This window comes from Aulonocara stuartgranti (genome assembly GCF_965226115.1).
Source record: "Aulonocara stuartgranti genome assembly, chromosome: 1".
In the NCBI taxonomy this organism is placed as follows: Eukaryota; Metazoa; Chordata; class Actinopteri; order Cichliformes; family Cichlidae; genus Aulonocara; species Aulonocara stuartgranti.
In genome coordinates, this window is record NC_138939.1 from 4,272,197 (window position 1) to 4,283,161 (window position 10,965).

Genomic DNA, 10,965 nt, shown 5'->3' on the forward strand with positions numbered 1-10,965 from the left:
CTGCACTGTGTGCTTTGAGGTAGCAGCCAAAAATGGTGTAGTTTGTGTGTGTGAGCACCCGTGTGTACACCTGGGAGCATGAGCGCTATTGTATTCAAAAGGTTCCTTCATGTAACAATCTGCTAGACGGTGTGGGGAGCCACAGCCCCGTCCCCCAGGGCATGAAGCAGGTATGGAGGAGATCCAGGGTCCAGACATTCAGAGACCCCCAGAGCGCAAGAGTCCAAGGAAGACCAATGGAGGGGCAACCATGCCACTCTCCCAGAAAGAGCTGAGGAGAGCCCAGATGAGGGTTCACCCAGCAGCCGTGGAGCAGAAGCCAGGGGGGGTTGCAGTGACGTGCCCGTGAGCTCCGCCGGCAGCCAGCTGTGCCAGAGTTGACCTGAGCCACAGGAGACAGGCCCCGACAAGCAGCCACCGGGAGTGAGCCGATGCATACCTGAGCGCCCAGCCCCTGACACAAAGAACTACCAACACACCAATGTCTGAGGTGTCTGCCACCGGCAGGGGGAGTGGTGAGGGGAGATAGGCCTCCATACCTTGGAGGGCCTGAGATGTCCCTGGAGAGGTGGCGTCTGATACCCGACCTGACATATAGACACAGACAAACAGGCACACACAGATACGAACATCCATTCCCACCCCCATACACACATATGCAAACACTCAGCACTCACCCAACGTGGAGACAGACATAAATAGACACTGTACACACAATCACACTCCCCAAACGTATTCTATACCCCAGGTCTAGGCCAAAGAATCAAATTAATAAAAATACAGGTTAGAGTAATGGAACCCCTGGTCTCCATTACATAGGCGATTACACTTTGATTACCAATCACAGCAGAACAGCAAATCAGTGATAGGATTTAGGACAATCTAGCTGCTGGTGGTGGTAAAGATGGCGATGGAGGCTTGGATGGGTTCTGAGTGACCAAAGAGAGGCAGAGATGGGAGAGGTACATGAATAAGACTTGAAGCAGTATGACAGCATTGCGGTTTAAAACACACAGCTTGGACGTTGCTTGCTTGCTAGTGAGCAAGAGAATGATTGGACTAGTGCAATGGATATTACTGTTGACTTTGACAGTGTTGGACAGTGGAAGTGATGTAAAGAACAGACAAGTAACTGAACATCAAGGAAGCAGGCAAACGATTACAGATCTTTTTCACTGAATATTATAGTGTTTCAGTACTTTGTAGACAGGAACAGTTGGCCATACCCCAATGGTACAAATAATTCAGAATCTATATGGGATCAACTGGAATATCATATTTCCATTATTATAACATTCTTAGTATTTATGAGTAATAATGTTCAACAAAACACTGCCGAGAGAACATTATGCACAACTCTTGAAGGAATTTATGAGTCACTGAGGGAACTGTTGACTGAGATAACACTTCAGGTAGAAGCTGAAGCACACTGTATGGGGAAACATTCTACATTTCAAACAGAAAGGCCAAGGTAAGTGATGGAACATTGGGAAAAAACTGTATACATGACATATAACATGTTTGACACACGATACAATCCAGAAGAGGTAAACAAAATTATGAATTCAGGGTTTTGGCAAAATTATCTGCTCAGCTGACTAACATGTGAGATCTGGGTTTTATTTAGATACGCTTATCTCAGATGTTGTCAGTATATATTTGAGCATTTTACAACCACAGGATAAAACTTGTTTTAGTGGACCACACACATTTTACTAACATTTCTAATGTTGATGCTGTCTATCTCATTACATAGGTTTTTATACAAACCCCTGGCAGGTAGTGGGATTAGCTCAGCAGTGGCAAGTGCAGCAGAGCTTAAGAAAAGTTGGTCCATTGGGAAAAGCTTTGGAAGGATAGAGGGCAATTCAATGCAGGGTCTACAATCTCACTACTTCAAATACCAAAGTATTGTATGCATTTTTTCCTTTTTAAAATTTGATTAAGGCTAATTATTAATCCCTAAATGATAAAGATGCATGTGATAATTAAAATAAATGTCAAATAATGAACCAGTGGTGTCAAAAGCTGTCCCAGATGAGCGGAAAATGGATGAGGATACGGGTGACAAAAGTACACATATGCTTTAGTTAAGCAGAAATACTTGATTTTAAATTTTAAAATATTTGCTAAAAGTTAGAGTACTGATTCAACTTCATTACTCAATGTAAATGTGAAAAGTAGCACTTTTACCAGTTTTTTTCATGCCACGTTATTACATTATTATTAATGTAATAATAAAATATACAATATTTATTTGAAAATATAAAATTTTAATGAATATACATCTCTTATATATACAAAAAACAAAGGCAAATAAAAAAATAGCACTTTTTTGCTGTTGCCTATATTGTACAAAGGTGAGTACCTCCATAACTAAACACTCAGGGGTGAATAGGCAGGTGTGGAAACCCTAAAATTGGTTGCGGTGATGGATTGTTTGGAAAAGATTCACTTAAGTTATAAAACTTTCAGTTGGGAGCTCTGGTACCTTTTAGGTTCATGCTGCGATCAGCTGAGCTGTGCTGCTTCTACTATAACAGTCACAATTGACATTCAATACACAACTGAATTCAGCAAGACACATCAGATGTTACATTAGCTCTCATGTCTGATTTCTAACCCCTAGAAAGTATAAAGCTAGTAGGCAGAATTCAGTGAGTGAACCACTATCTTAAATTTCTATTGACGTCAGCTACGCTTGATGCAATCTAACATTGACCATGAACATGTTGCTCTCCAAAAGTCAGCATAGTGCATTTTTGCAAAACAACATAACTTCATATGTAGGTATAGATATGCTCAAAAACTGAAGTTGAACCTTTACATGATATTATATTCTTACACAGTAATGTTCATATTTTATCGTCTGGTATAATAAAAAAATAAAATCTTTTTATCTAAACCAAACCATGATGTTTTAGTGCCTATGCAACTGACAAAGAAAATCAAATAAATCCCATTTGAAAATGTGAAAAAATGGGTGCTCTTGGAATTACGTTGCACCAGATCCTTCAACAATGACACTGGACCACAGTATTTAAAATGCAAATCTGTCTATTTGAAAATATGTGCATACGACATTGCTTATGAAGCCATATGTTACGAGCTGGGTTACACAGCCTGTAGATCTCTACAATGGGAAAATTTCTCTTTGCATCCAGTGCTTCAGTTGCCTTTAATGCCACTAAAGGTCACTTTGTGTAAAATGGTGGGACACAGACAGCATCTAACAAAATAGCATTCTATGTCACCCTGGGATAATAATGTCCTGTTGCCTGCAGCAGGGCTAAATAATCTTACTAATCACTATGGGTCATATAGGATGGAGATCAAATATCCCCAACAGTTTGTAACAACGTAATGTGTGTTCCAGGGGATTGTTGGCACAGTCAGTTTAGTTTTTTTCCTGTCTGTGGGGAATTCCGTATTGTAAAATCCATGTCTGACTTGAAAGAAACAAAGATATAAAGGATATTTTTCCAAGTACTAACCACTGAAAATCAGCATTTTGTGATGAACTCAAGGCTTGGTATCGGAAAGAACCCCAGTCAGACTTTCCAGCTTTTCTGAATAGCTGTTTAGTCTGTAGAGGGTATCTCTGTAGCTCATCTAGGACAACTGGGGATCTTCATCCCTGAACCTACCGAGAACAAACAAAATGTAATTATAGTTAATGGTTTTTTTTGTTATTTCTTTTGTTTTGTTTAAGTGTCTTGTTTTTTTGTTTATTTTGGGGGGGTTTAAAGATATCCCACATTTCTGAACCAATTATATATTTCTTTGCCTTATACTGATTATGTATATCAAAAATTAACAACTAGACTGACCCACATACAAGAAATGAAGGGCCATATATGTCATGGTCCCCGTGCCTGCTCGGCTGGCCCTGTGTGGCTACATGTTATGTTTTGTCTTTTCTCTCTCTCCTCTCTCTCTGCTCGCTGCCTGGGCGGAGCTCATTGTGAGCTCCCGGCCTCCACCACCTGTAGGCAATCACCTGTGGCTCCTCACCTTGTTTGCTCCCGCTACTTAAGGCAGTGACTGAGAGCACCTCGCCGCTGGACTATTGAGTAACGCTCGTCAGGCTACTTTAGCCTCAGCCAGTTTTGAGCTCTGTCCGTGAAAGTTCCGTGCTAACTCTTGTTCTCTGTATGCAGATTTCTCGTGCTTGGTTTGGTGACTCTGGACGCTTTTCCCGACCCCTCTCCGCACCCCTGGGAACCCTGGCCCCCCTCTCCTTCACCTGTATATAGTGCACCTGGAGTGTGTAAATAAACCTGTTTTTCTGAGATTTCAGTCTGCGCTGAGTCCTCCCTGCTCCTCCGTGACAATATATGGCACAATAACTGAAACATAACACACAGTGCTCTCATTAATCTTGCTAGAAATTACAAAATAAAACCAAAACAAAATATATAAATATTAAAATACAACAGTGCCTATATCAGTACATATCCTGATGTACAAACTATATAGAAATACTTGTATATTCTGGGTCATACAGAGTAGGAGCTCATTTAATAGAACTTTATTCATCCTGGAAGAAATTCATACATAATGTGGTTGGCTGCTTCCACAAACAATAAAACACTTTTACTTGTGCTAACTCAGATTTTAACACTATTACTGTACAGATCTGCAACAATGGATGAAAAAAAAAGGTTTAATATTTGCTATTTTTACATGTTTTTGTATATATTCAGTCTTTCTCACATGCAGACTTTACTATTTTTCTGACCACTATAGGTTTGACATGCCTTTCAAAAGGAACAAAGGTTTGTTGGAGCACATACAGTACCAGTGCTCCACATACCAATACAAGTGTTTCCCAGTGTTATCTGAATATGGTGACCCGTAAGCACGACCAACCCAGCTGCCTGTGCAATTATATCTAGCACTTATGATTCAGTTTCTGTCAATAAGATTCAAAATACACACCGTGAAATAATAAATATTAAATTATTTATAAATTGATATAGAACTATTGTCTCCAACTCTTAATATAATAACCGTTTGAAGCCCTAAAATACATAAATAGGCTGAAAAAAAAATGTTGCCAGAAACTGGAAAATAAATTCTAAAAAGGTTATGATTTCAGAATCTCAAACCACCGATTGCTTTATGAACCAATAGAAGGGTTTTAAAGGTAATTTTGTATTGAATTGCAAGAAAATGAAGTGGCTTGAGTCCTGGGGTCATATGGTCAAATTTCTGTGTACTTGTAAGAACTTTGGCTGCTGTGTTCTGAACAAGCAGAAGTCCATCCTACTGATGCTTTGAACAGTCCCGCAAATCAAGTGTTATATCTAACCCAGGGGTCGGCAACCCTGGGCACGCGTGCCATAGCTGGTACCCGAAGGGTTAACTGATGGCACGACCATAGCTGGACTGGCCGTTGGGCATACTGGATGGTGATTTTTCGTTTTTATGGGCCGATGATTTTTTTTTTTTGTAATGGTATAAACAATGAAAGGTGGTGGATTGGCCAGATGCTGGCCGATGTGTAAAAATAACTTAGGTATTTTGGTGGTGGATATGGCGGAGCTCCCACAGAGGCCAGCAGGTGGATGAGGGAAAGGGGAGGCAGGAGGAGCAGAGACCCGAGGCGGCTACTGGTCCGAGTATCAGGTGAACTGAACTTCAGGTAAGAAGTTATGACCTGCAGTCTGTATGGGTCAGATATAAACCAAGTTTAGGTGTAGTTTATTTTTGTTGTGCTGACTTTTTACAGTCAGTTACAATAACTCGTACTGCGTACTAGCTAGCATGACGGAGTTGTTATACAGCTGGGTGGGTGCTATGATGTTACTGATAGTGAACTTGATTCATTAGGTTAGTTAGTAGAGTTGCCAACCGTCCCGTAAAAAACTGAATCATCCCGTACTCAGAGAAAATAGCCTATTATGCGTTTTGTATTGAGCTGAAAAGGAACACAGTTTGTCCCGTACTTCAGCTAGAATGAAAAAGACAGAAAGCTGGAGTTATTCTGTCGTTAAGCTGATACTAGAAATTAATATAAAAAAAATTCTAACAACAGCTGATCAAGCTTAAACGTGCTGCTGTTGTTTAGCGCGACATCCACTGGTTTCCTCTTTCTATATTATATTCAGATTGTGTACTGTTTGATTATAAGTACTTTTAGTGTGTAAGAATCTGTTGCTTATAATAACTGGTATTTTGCTTTCACTATATGAATGAGAGTGACCGGACACATTTTGGTGGGAATGATGCAATCTGGTAACGGCGTCCGGTCGTATCAGATATCAGACTCGGATAGGTGGAGTGGAGAGCCATATTGTTTATAATTAGTAGGTGGGTGTGGTCCCACTTTTGGTGTCAGACGAATCCCTCTGTTTATTTGGGTTTGAAGGGGTTCGGGAAATGACTTAAATGGTAATATGATCACTGATGAGGATGATGATGATGAAGGTGTACAGGCATCAGCTGGTGAGTTTCTGCACAGAGTTGAACCTGCATACTTGGCTGGAGTCGCTGTAATCTCTGCTGGAAGTGAAGTTGTTGGGGGCTGGCATAGTAACTCAGCTGTTTGAGCTATGTCAACCGATGTGTTTCTGCACAGCGTTGCTGAAACTCTGTTTCTTTCGAGAGTCGTCAGGTGCCATTGTTTTTGGGTCGGCTGATACATCTCTGGCAGGCTTATCACTGAAAGGTGCAAGTACGTCATGGTCTCTGTGTGATACGGCTGGTTAGCGTCCACTGTCTGTCTCAGCTGATACTGACGTCTTTATCTCAATTTGAGAACAGGGCAATGAGTTCACGTGAGACAAGTTCAGAAGATAAAGCCTCTGACCTTTCTTATTAATGTTATGTTCATTTCTTGTAAACGGGTGCTTCCTTCCACAAAAGATCTTAAAATTATTTAGATATTGAATTGTCCTTTCAGCACAGACAGTTTTAACAAACCTGCTGAATGACTTCATCCTGCTATACTCTTCATCGCAGGGCGTTGCTGGAATCGGTCCAGATACGTGGAGTTGCACCTTGTGGTTGTCAAAGTTCTGAAGTAAATCCAAAATTTAAAATTTCGGATTTTTTCCAAAAGGATGTCAGCAGCTCCAGCATGAACAACAACTTTTTCTAGCTGTGGGTTATTCTCAATAATTGATGGAATCCTCTCAGAAATTTATTTTACTGTCATTTGTGGACAATTAAAGACACTAGTATTGATGCATAGCTGTTCAATTCCTTTGATTGATCCGTCATGAATAAAAGTGCTCTCCCTCACTTGCTGTTCTTTGTTCTCTTTGCCCATTTCGTGCGGCTTGTTTCATCTTTATTTACGTTCCGGTGACCTCGCTCTGCAGCTGACAGTCTTTGCGGGCGGGACGGTGATGAGCTGAGAGGCGCAAATCAATTTTTTAGAAGAATAATCGAAGTTGTTTCTTGTTGGAGTGTCTTTCGATGTTCCTTTATCTTCTTGGGAGTCTCCCGTCTAAGTGGGGGCCAAAGGTCTGATGAATGGGGAGTTCCTCCCGACAAAACGTCCTTCGCTCCGAGGGGTCCCACTCTGTGTTGATGGTATTGATCCGCCTGGTTGTTGCTTGCCGTAAGCCACCGGCAGAGTTTTATTGCTTTTGCTTTTGGCGTTCTCCTCAAGGCGTCGGATTTTCATTTCCATGTCGTGGATTCTTTGTAAGAGTTCCTGAAAAGCCTCGTCCGAGCAGAGGGCCATCCTCTGATCATCATCAGAGCTGAACAGGTGATGGAGAAACAGGTTTACATTTTAGGTTACATGAATGAGTTGAAGGGAAGTTATAAACTGTTTCTGAGAGACAAATAACACCAGGATCCTTTTCTATGTAGCTGACAGCTTTTAACTGTGCAGGGGCGGGTCTCGCAAAGTTGTGCCAGGGGGCCAGGTAGGGAATTAACAGGGAAAGGGGGGCACAAAGAAATACTTTTCTTTCTTATTCTCATTTAAAATGTCTAGCTTTTAATAAATAATTATCTGAATCTTACAACCAAAGTTTTTATCTGATGTAAAATATATAGAAATCATACATATACCAACAAGACTGTCCATCACTGTCACAACAGAGTTTGTTTTCATTCAAAGGCTTTATGGCTTTTCCTGTAATACCTGGTGGGCCGGTCTGTAGTCAAAATGACTGGGCTGATTTTTTGTCCCAGTCCAGCCCTGAGCACGACACAGTGAATTAATCTGAGAAGGTGCATTAAAAAAAATTAATTGCCGGGCCAGCGGTGCACATCACAAATGAGCTCGCATAGACACATTAGTTCTGCTGCTTCTTAATGACTGTATCTTAGCTAACAACCCCAAGTACCAGATTCAACTTGTAATTGGCTAAAAATAACTTCGCCTACCGGTGAGAGGGACGTTGTTACCTTTCCACATTCCGACACTTCAAATGCTTCAGGAGCTTTCCGCTCAGCACAGCATCAGCACCACGGAAATACACGGATACATCCGTAGACTCGAGACAGAATTCACAATGTGTTTTCGGTACTTTCAGGTGTTTGGACCAATGTTTTCTTTTCTGATCAAACCAGAAAGCTTTAATGAGCAGCTGGATTTGTCTCGCATTAACTGGCTGAGTTAATGCCAGTTAATGCGACATCGACATGCAGCTGATTGAACTGAAAAGCTCGACTCTGTGGGGGGTCAAAGTTTGCAAAACTATGAACACAGCTGGAATCCACAGCTGTGTGTGTTCATGGAGCTGCATTTTCACCTGCTGGACATCACTGGCTGATAAGTTTATATGTCTTCAGAACATTGGCCTTATTGACAGTATTTGGCTCTACATATCTGTGTGAGCAGATTTTCTCTCACATGAGTGTCCTCAGGTAGCCGTCTGAATGCTGGACACTCGGAGACCTGTGTCTCTGAGTGGGAGACCAGAGATCAGATTAACATGTGTATCTCTGTATTAACAAACATGCCATATTGGCACAGTTTATTTTTCTTATCATTGTTGTGAGGAGACCTTAAATAGCATTTGCATTTTCTGTTGTACAGCTCATTTGTTGTTCTTGTTATGGATAAAAAGTATCTTTCTTTGTTTCAAAATAGCTGATAACTATTCGTTGATAGCTGCCAACATCTGCGAACAAATATAATTCTATAAAGTTGTTCTATATAGTGTGTAACTGTTAATATAGAGCGTTATTAAATTTATTGCTAATGCAATCAAATGGCACATTGACTTCTGAGGAAATTTTAGATGGCACTCATCATCAGAAAGGTTGCCGACCCCTGGTCTAACCTGCTAGATATAAATACATCGACCAATTTCTTAGAGTCAGCGTCTGAGATATGAATTTTATAACTTTTTACATATTTTTAAGTGATATAAAAGTACTTGTGATGACCTTATAAATATGATTATTGCCCAAAATGTTTCATTCAGTATTTTCTCTATTTCTTTGAATTCAGGTGTTCAATCACTTTCAATCACTTTTCAATCACTTCCATGGCCACAGGTGTATAGAATCAAGCACCTGGGTAAACAGACTGCTTCTACAAATATCTGTGAGAGAATGCATTGCTCTCAGTAGCCCATTGAATTCCAGCGTGGTACCATGATGAGATGCCACCTGTGCAACAAATCTGGTAATAGTGGTATTAAAACAAAGAGGAAGTGACTGGGACCAACAGCAACTCAGCTACAAATGGGTGGATTAAGAATGGGATGTCACTCAATTTCATATGAGTGTGAAGGCAGACGAGCCTTGGTGTCCTGATGTTTTAGACCTAAAAAGTTTGTAGACATCCAGCAGTTAATGACATTAGTGCAGTTCATTAGTTTGTGAAAAGAGGTAAGATCAGAGGAAAATGATAAGTACAGCCGTTTATCATTTGCATAAGAACGATAGCCTGAAAGATGGTACCAAAGGGAAGCATGTTAAGATTAAAGATTAAGGACAAAGTGTTACACCCCAGCCTAAGGGAAACCAAAGCGCAACACACACAAAAAAGGAAAGATAACGCCCCTGCTCCCAAGGAAAGACCAGCGCTGCCTCAGGATTGCGGTCTCACAACAACCAGATATTTTACCATCTGGTCAGGGTGACCTGGCCAAAAGAACAAACAAAACACTGGAAATGAAACAGAAATAAATTACCCATAATGAGACACCATAGAAAGAAAAGGTCTATTTACACTTGTCTTGCATATATTGTATAGTACAAAATATACAAGACAACCTCAAGCTCTCTCATCACAGAAACTTGGTCACACACAGCACACCACTAAACACAAGACACAGGGCTTCCTGCTTGTTTGGAAGCAGGAAGTAGGCAGGGCCGCTGGTTTTGACAGGTCCCACTTTATAGCCAGCCTCATTCCATCCTCAGCCAATGGTCCGCCTCCACCTGGAACTGGATCATGAACACAAACAACAGAGAGCACGAACAACGCCACACTCAGGTGTGAGGTGCATAAACAACGCACAGCATCATGACCCGGGTCATAACAAAGAGCAGACACTTGGGAAACCAGTGACTGAATTTATATTTCTGCAGATCTAAATCTTTCAACTGAAACGCAAAAACTGTTACATTTAGGTGTGATGAGAACCAATCGAGAATCTGACCTTTTTGTGTTATGATTTCATTTGAAACCCTGTTGGTATTTATGTTTGTTGTATTTATGCATGTAGTTAGTCTGCTATTTGAAAAAAAAACAGATGCACACTGAGGCAAGAAAAATTAGGTCTGCAATTATTCATTCCAATGGATATATTTATTGATTAGTGGTGTAATTGCATTACATTTGAAACAGGGAAGCTGACGGTCTGTAAAGAGCAGTTGATAATATTTACAAAGTATATAGTATAGTTTTGAACAGTTGGGTAGTGATGGGATCAAGTAAAGAGCTGCAAGACTTTAACTGATGAATTTACATGTGAAAATGTGGACATCAAGCACAGTCATTTAATTAGTCTGTGAGGCAGTGCTAGATAAACACTACATACGACA